The sequence below is a fragment of the Varroa jacobsoni genome, unplaced genomic scaffold, assembly GCF_002532875.2.
Source record: "Varroa jacobsoni isolate VJ856 unplaced genomic scaffold, vjacob_1.0 scaffold_359, whole genome shotgun sequence".
Taxonomy (NCBI): domain Eukaryota; kingdom Metazoa; phylum Arthropoda; class Arachnida; order Mesostigmata; family Varroidae; genus Varroa; species Varroa jacobsoni.
The window spans coordinates 92,756-101,611 of NW_019213261.1; the positions used below are offsets into that span (position 1 = coordinate 92,756).

General features: G+C 38.8%; 1 protein-coding gene across 1 annotated transcript in view; it reads right to left on the reverse strand.

Annotated features, from left to right (window-relative positions):
- The window catches only part of LOC111259730 (uncharacterized), a gene marked incomplete at its 5' end in the record, with an annotated part of 43,043 nt that extends 39,859 nt beyond the window's left edge, over positions 1-3,184 (reverse strand). The window contains 1 exon segment of the mRNA XM_086967995.1: positions 1,270-3,184.
- Positions 3,185-8,856: the final 5,672 nt, after the last annotated feature.

The window sequence follows — 8,856 nt, forward strand, 5'->3', positions numbered from 1 at the left end:
AACGTTGTGAAGAGCAGTGAATAAAGGCTATTTGTCTCAGAAGTGAGTGTCACTTTGTATGAAAATAAAATGCATTGAGTAGCTTTATCTGGAATACCATTTTCTATTCGGCCGGAAAATTCCAGCCGGCTCTCTCCTACCGGATCATGGAGCCACAACATTGCTTTATTCATTATAGCAAAGAATATTTTTATCAGTAAAAAAAAAAAGGTTGTCTTGTTACGTTCGGGTGCTTAACACACCCGCTCAGGATCAATAAACGTCGACCTGTTTTAAGAAAGGTAGAGTAGGTCGCGTTAAGCAAAATTTTCTTTGAATTGCGTCGCTTCTAAGCGGACTTGAAAATTTTTTTCTTAGTTACTATTAACAAGGAGTCTTGCGAAGTGCGAGATACTTCGCAAATAATACGAGAGCAGGTAATGGACGTGTATTCTCAAGGATAATATCGGTGCGTTCGAGCTCTGTTACATCTTTAGGGGGGTAAATGATAGGAAAATCCGCATTTCAACTCGCCATGTGTTTATCCAAGTGGTCAAACATCCAGCATCGACAACAATGGGAGTGTATAGGTCAGTACCTCTGGGATCTGTTTTCTCAATATATATAGCTGGCTTTCTTGGGTAGATTTTTTCTTGTAATAAAACTGGCTGCTAGCCTACATATGAATCCTTGGTGTTTTCAGCACATTCTCTAGACTTATCGGCCTATGAATTCCGTTATCAGAAAACACTAACTTTATTTCTCCACGTAGATTACGGGTTATTTTTTAAATCCTATGTAGGCATATACAGTTCCACACAATTAATCCGTACGCAGTTTTACGTGCGGTATCGTCATTAGGCGCTCCATCAGACAGACGGCTGGCTGGCTGGCTGGCTGGCTGGTTTTCAGCACGAAGTGAATCTATTACCGGGTTCGAACCCTACGCGAACGTGTCCCTAAGCTTAGCACGCAAATACGTTATCCACTAAGCTATCACAATGACCCGCGCAACTAATCTACCGTAACAGCGCTCTAGAGGACTAACACCATTACGAGAGTCATTAGGGATGCCGTGACAGGATTGCAGGCATTCTTTCCGATACGTAGTCCTGCAGAGTCTGCTGTGCAGAGCAATAAGACAAGGCTGTGGTGATATCAGCAGCAACAATAGTCACAGCAAAAAAACAGCACTAGCATCAAGACTAAGGAAGAAACACTGTATCAAGATAAGACCGATCACGCAGTTTAACTAACAGTTGACGATGGGTACTCCATTGTATGACTTACCACACGTCGTTCCACGCCGCTGTGTCTTAGAAGACACCCACTCGAAGCTGCAAGTGAACTACACAATGAATCGTGTGATCCGACGCGACCAGCTAAAACGTCTATACGCCAGAAGGGCCACGGACGCTTTGTTTCGTCTGTTGATGTTGTCTAAAATGTTCGAATGCCGCGCGATACGGGTCAACAACGGCAGAAAGGAGCAAAACTCGCGCGATGTTAACTAACAACAGCCATTAGTGCACTGTGGTGAGATGATTTCCTTAAAACGCAATGGAAATTTGGTCCGGTCAGATGTACGACTACAGGGTAAGGGTTGGATGTAAGCAAATTTCAATATGGAACTGAGAGGGACGAACGATCATAGTGAGCCATTGAAGCTACTGGGGCCCAATCAAAAGAAAAATCCTAGCGTGAACGATGTACATTGCATAGTGGCGGAAAGTGATAGGCTTGCTGGTGAGACGATTAGTATTTGTTCTTCATTTGGACGGGACGTTTCCACAAAAAAAACCGGCAAAGGCCGGCTATCCATTGCAATACATGGAAAACCGTCGATAGAAAGACCAGGGGCATTGTCACATTATGATCAAGCGCGCCTCAGACAGCCGCATGTGTACAAACACTAGCGAGATACTAGACGTAGTGATATCCATTGAAAATAGAGCTGAGATAAGAGATAGCGGATGGAAGGAATATATAGAACCGAGTCTATATGTACCAGTCCGTTTTCTATTCCAAGAGTGCCTAGGTTCGATAAATAGTCACAACCGAACTGGCAGCGTTATTGAAATGGATACGAGTTAGAAACTTGACGCAATTTGGGTTACTACTTCTTCATGCCCGAGTTGTAAAGGTGTTTTCATTTTTTCAGAGTGTTTTTTTCGCTATATGTAGTTGTAAACAACATTGCTATAATTCTACCGACTAACCGACATTGCTGACGGATATGACGGTACCACGTTTGAGCGGAAGCAATCCGTTGTACCGAAATCGTGGACTCCGCGACAGCCTGCGTAGATTTCGATACTATTTAGTTACTCGTTGCAGTTTTTCCCACATTTTAAATATGTGAATTTTTTTATATATGTTTTTTATGTATGTTTTTTTATATATGTGAATGTGCCAGTATTTAAGCCATTCAAAACCATACTGCACATAGTAGACGAATTATAACACTTTAGCTAGCTCAGCGGATACATTATTATAAAGAATTATATTCACTGTTTTTCTTCCGAAAGAACATTTATCCTCTAACTTTATTGGCTCCCGCATAATTCCCGCATGAAATTATTAGCGGCCTATATAGCGTTATTTCAATCCGAGTAACGCCGTCTTGTAGAGCTTATTTGATTGATACATTTTGTGGCCCATATAGCCCCACAATTTCCTATATATAACTTTTTTTCATCACGCAATATATACTATACTGTACCCTGTACACTGTGTATCTGCGATGCGGAGTATAATCATATACAGCTGCATGTTTACTATTACTATAAAATTATCAGATATTTTGTTAATATGGGGCATGTTTCGCAGTGTTACTATGGGGACACGAGCATTTGCTTAGTAAATCATTGAGCAATATCAAATGTCGGTTACTAAAACAATTGATTTCATTAACTAACTGGTCAATCTTTAACTGGCACTCACTTTTTTTTTTATTGCAAAAAAGATCCTTTTACAAATTTAGCCCGCTATGCTGAACACGGTATTAACAATAGCCATTTTTCGGTAGTACTTGAATTGCCCGAAATTAAATCGATAATATTATGTTGCTTTTATAAGATTAAATCGGATATATTAAATGGAAGAGAAAAATTTAAGAACATTTTCAATATCGTCCATGGGCCAAAGGCAGTGGCCTAGCTAGCACTAATCTTCATACAGCCTATAAATAAGCGTTACTATATCCGGCTGTGTTACCTAAAATGATTCTGCGTAGTCTCAAAATATGGATACCCGGTTCATCTTCACAATCATCGCTGTACCTGAAAAATAAAGTACAATAAAATAAAGTGTCCCTAAATGTTAGATGCTTTTATTGTACCTAGATGGAACTTGACAATTATCAAACAAAATCCTGGCTGCGTTTCTGGTCGATCCGAACTCCTTGCGGTTTATCGATGATCAAAACTCCACTTTTGCACCGGGGCTTTCGTTGAGGGCACTACAGTATTAACATGAATGAGGCAGCAGTCTGTCACCGATGGCCTGCACTACGAACCATTAGCTTTCCATTGGTACCTGCCTGTTCCTAGAACCTACACTCAGTGTAACTAAATAGTAACAATCTTCTCTACATATTCCCGATCCCCATCTCACTATATCTCGTTTAAGTTAATCGCTCCTACCAGCTCTCGATTGCGTTTGTTTACTCAATCTTTCTGTTTTCGGTATCGTATGCCAATCTGTTGTCATTGTTTTCGCCTGCCTCAGACCCTTAACTTTCATCAGAAGACTCTTGACCTTTCATTTCAGATTCTAATAATTGTGTATAAATTTGTGCTCACCCATCGTATTTCGTATTGTATGGTGATCTATAGTTGTGAAAATGAGCAACTACAAGTGTCACAGAATAATGCTCTTTGTGCAGCTTTTTAACTTTTTCGGATCCGTCCTGTGTCCTTTAAATTTTTTTTTAATGTTTGGCAAACGCCTAAGATTATTTCTATTCTGTGAATAGATCTTCGAAAGCATTTTTTTGTGTAGCACCAAGAATTTGCTGTTATAAAGAGGTCAAGCCGAAATAAGTCCTAGTGTACATATCTGGGTTTTTTTTCCATCAGATCTACGACACCATTTGCCCACGTTGAAACTTGAATCAGCGATGCACGTTCTGCACTCTCACGTTTATTACGGTAACGCATTCAAAGAGATAAGTATCAGCTCCTTTGTTCCATGCTTGTACTGACCCATTCATGCTGTTCTCGAGACGTTATATAAGCCCCATTTTTCCCAATCTTTGCAGTATGCTCTTTCGACATACCGTCTACGTTTTCAGACCCGCAGATTTCAGACTCACACTCTACATCGCTGTCTCCATTAAAACTTATTCCCTTAAGGCCTGATCTATGAAGTTCCCATAATCTACTAGTTGTCCCCTAATCGCTTAGAATAAATCTTGCTTTTCTTAATATTTAAGATGTCATTTATCAAACAACTTTATGGCCTTTCAGGGTAATTTGTTACCTTCAATATCGTTTTCCTTCTAGATAAATATGCTTTTTTTCAATCCATAACTGTACTGTTTTTCTTTTTTCATATGCCTGCATAGCATAGCTGGTTACTACGAGTTATAAAATGTTGGGAATTTTTAGATGCACCTGCGGTTTTTTTAATCTACTGTGCCAACGTTTATTTATAAGGTAAGCTGTGACTTGAATTAAAAGCAGTAGTTAAAGATGAGTAATTTGATTGTATCTGGATAGGATATAACTTCTGTTATAGTAAACCTAGGCGAGCATGACGCCTTAATTGGTCAGTACTATGAAATAAGTAGTTCGATGCTTGTTTGATTTTTACGATTTTCAATAAAATACATTATACATCTCGCAGTATTTATTAGTAAAAAAGTAAATATTTCTTTTTGTTAATTTGCCAGTCTATAGTGTCCATAAATTGAGTTGGGCTATCTTATTTCAAACCTCCTAGAGGTGGATACCCTCAGCGACTGCCTCTTAAGCTAGTCATCATAGACTCGCCTGAGGTCGTCGGCTAATATACAGATTCTGCCGAGTAAGGTAATTCGAATCTTGCTACGATCTTCACTTATCGTATATTCCACGCATGAGAAAGTGTCTCAACTTACAACGTATGTCGGCAGGATGATGGTCAGCCCGAACATATATGCCTATACCCACAGACATTTTCTGGAAAGCTAATACCGCCGAAGAAATGAAAGGATACAAGCAAAAAAATGAAAATTCAGAGAGAAGTTTAACTATCAACGCAAACAACTACAGGAATCGAAGGGCAAGCCAAGTACCAGTTTAAATACAATCGGAAAATGCGTCGTTCACGTTTTTAGGCAGATTTACCTTGAAAATAACTACAAAGAATTACGAGAGCTATATGGTGGGCTTCAAAACAACCTTGTGACCTCATATAACTTAAGCTATCAGATAACGAGTTCTTCAACAATCACTGCGTCTATGAGAACAAAGAATAGTTACTGCAACACGAATCTCTGTTGGAGGACTTCTTTCATGAGCAGCAGTTTAAGTAGGAACTCGAAAAAACGGTCGAAAAATTACTGGCATACTAAGTGCTGTGGATTTATCTTGGACTTATCAAAAAAAAACAAGCTGTTTCAAACCGAAAACAATAAACCGTATAGGAAGCGCTGTTAAGCTGTTTTTAATGAATTATCGATTTCATGCAGTCCAATATGAACTCAGATATCCAGCCTCAGTTACTAGTGAAAACCGTTTTGTGTTAGAACGGATAGATAAAAATGCCCATAGCAGGATAACGGGACTGCGAATACTTCAGTATGTCACTGCAGTATAATTTTGTTGAAAAACCTTCTTCTCAGTAGTCGGATACGCATGTGAAAAGACCTTCTTATGACACAAATAATATAAGTAGATAGATAGCAGTGTTGTCTTTCGATTGACACGAAGTACTGCGAAATCTTTCTACTCGATCATAACATTCATTGATGAATTGTGTTTAAACTTTTCCACCCTTGTCAGCTTTTATAATCCATCAGCTTTTGCCCCAAAAATACTTGTTTTTTTAATCTATGAGTTCACTTTTTTCTCTGTCGTTTTGATTTTTATTCACGTTACTAATTACCTCAAATAAATGTTCTCTGTTTTAAAATGCTGCACTTACGAATCTCTTCGGATGGCCCTTCCCAGCAAAACAAGAAATGTGCTCATTCCTGGCCTTGAACCTACACCAACTGCTGCGTTTTCAAGTTCACTGGGCCAGCACGTTACCACTAGGACATCGCGCGGAAAACCAATCACTTCAGTCATTTTTTTCCGTCTAATGTGAGCGAGGCGCAGACTTCACCCGTTGCGCATTTGAGCATTATCAATTTGACACACATATTTAGATCGTATCTGTCTTATTTAGAGAGGACTATGGCTACAGGGGGAGATAGATAGAATACTTCCCACGCTCCTCCTCGTATCATTTTTTTATTGCTCGTTCTAATAGTCTTGTTTTGTGCAGTCACGACAGGAAGTCGTTTTGCGTCTACACTGCTCCATATCAGCCGCGATTTATCTTTTAGGAGAGTACGTGTTTATCAGGATCAGATAGCTTATTGACAGTAAAGAGCATAGCGGTTAACTCTGGATCATGGGTAGGACGTTTTTAGAACGAATGCTTTTAATAGAGGACAAATCTGTTTTATAACAAACAATATTGTCTTTGGCGTGAGACAGCTCATAGGCATCAATGCATGTGTCCTCATACGGCATCATGGCCTCTATAAACACGACCTGTATGCAGGATAAAACCGATAGCTTGGCGGTAAATCAATAAATAAGTGAAAACCCGATGACCCCGTAAACTCTGAGAGCATCACCAATGTTTGCACTTGTGGCTAACTGGAATAGCATTAGTGCATTCAAGTCTCACTCTTCTTAAACTTTTCCCACCCTGCTGGTTTTATTTATATGTCATGATAACTACGCGCCGCTACAACAAAAAAAAAGTTCCTTAAACCCCTTCTGGCTTGGAGACGAGAAATTTTTCTTAGATGAATTAGGCCAAAATTAAACCCTAAGTATGGCCTATGATATATCATTTGCATCAGCATGTGTATGCGATAAAATTGAAAGAACGTCTATATAAAAGATAAACAACAAGGTACTCAAGTGAACGAAGCCGTCAGTCACTGACCTTAGAAGTTATGTAGACCTTAAGGACATTTATGTCAGGAGAACCCGACCATTTTAGTAATTACTGTATAAACTCTTAGGCCTCGCAAGGTAGCACCCTGCATAGACATTATTCCCGCATTTCATTCTTATTTATTATGACATGTATATATTCGTCACTACATCTCCACCTCATAGCATTTATGTTAAACCGTATACTGCACGTCGAATCGCAGGCACTTAATTCGTTTAAGGTCGTAAGTCGGCCATGTCATGCAAGGAATAATGGTTCATCTGGCACATTAATATTTTATAGTATGTTTTCAAAATTTTTGCTCTTAAAAAGGATTACAAATTTATTTGGTTAGTTGATCAAATGTCACGTTGTAGAATTAGGTTTGGTGGAGTGGTTAGGTTTGAAACTTTCATTCGTATAGGTTTCCATAAAAAAGAGATAGATTTTTTGCCCTCCCATTTTTTTTTTATAATTAATTACACTTGATTGAATATGTTACATCTAAACTCCAACATCAGGCGCAGCGTAGAACTGGGCTCTATTTGCCCACGTAACTTCAACGCATTTCCCTATCGGATAGCCAATGATAATCGCTACTTACCGCATTTCAGTTGCTCTTCCATCAGTATCTTTTGCCTTATTTCTGGACATTGCAAGAGCCTGCTTTCGTATACGAACTTTACATATAGCCTCGGGATTTTGTTAAGATGAAAAGCAGCTCTCTGCCAGATTATGTTGATACATTGTTGTAGCAGTGAAACCGTGTTTGGGGCGTCGACTGTGGTGAGGATTATCGGTCAACAACTTTCAATGAGACCCACACGTATATACGCATAATTTTGATATCTTCGTTTTTATAACAGACCGCTAGAGAACGTAAAGGAGTGATCTTGTATCTGTTCAAACAATGCTCATGCTTAATATTCTTAGAAGCGCCAAACTACAAAACAGATTTCTCTGTATGAAGTGACCTACAGATTATGTAACATAAAAGAACTACCAGTTCATTTTCAATTTAATCCAAAACTTACTTTAATATTGAAGTTATTATAGCAGGAACGTAAAGGTACTGAATCCATAAGTAAAATACCCAACGCCTCAACACGTCGTAAGATCATTTCACAGTCAGGTAACTTAATAAATTATTATAAAACATTGTAAAATGAATATTAAATTTAAAAAATAAAAAATAGAATGGGTGTATATGGGGTTAGGAGAGTAAGAGGAGGATTATTTTGTGACCCTATAAAAACAAATAGTTAATAATTTTGATATTTGCCTACCTTACTGCCTGCTTGTGCTCATGCCTTTTGCTATGCCAACTTTTGATATGCAACATATGATAAACAGAAAGATCCGCAAAACATTTTTGTTTTAAAGTGCGTAATTTTGCATGTTTATGTGGAACACCCTTTGCGACCTACGCATTTGAAAAAGAAGAAAACCCGAGTGATATTTTCTAACTATTATTTGATAGCCGTTGCCAATGTCATAAACACAAGAAGACTCAGCTTCATATATAGACAACAGGGGTGTTATACACCGAAGCGTCTGCAGGCATCTCTCAGATAGACATCGCATTACAAGGCTCGACCTTTTCAGCATAAACGACTAGCTCGACCCATACTCTCCATGAGCTTGTTGCAATTGCCACGCTACCTGTTGAGCACATACTTTCAATCTCGACAACTGCTAGGGTAGCTCCATATTTGGGAAGTGGAATATAGCCGAACT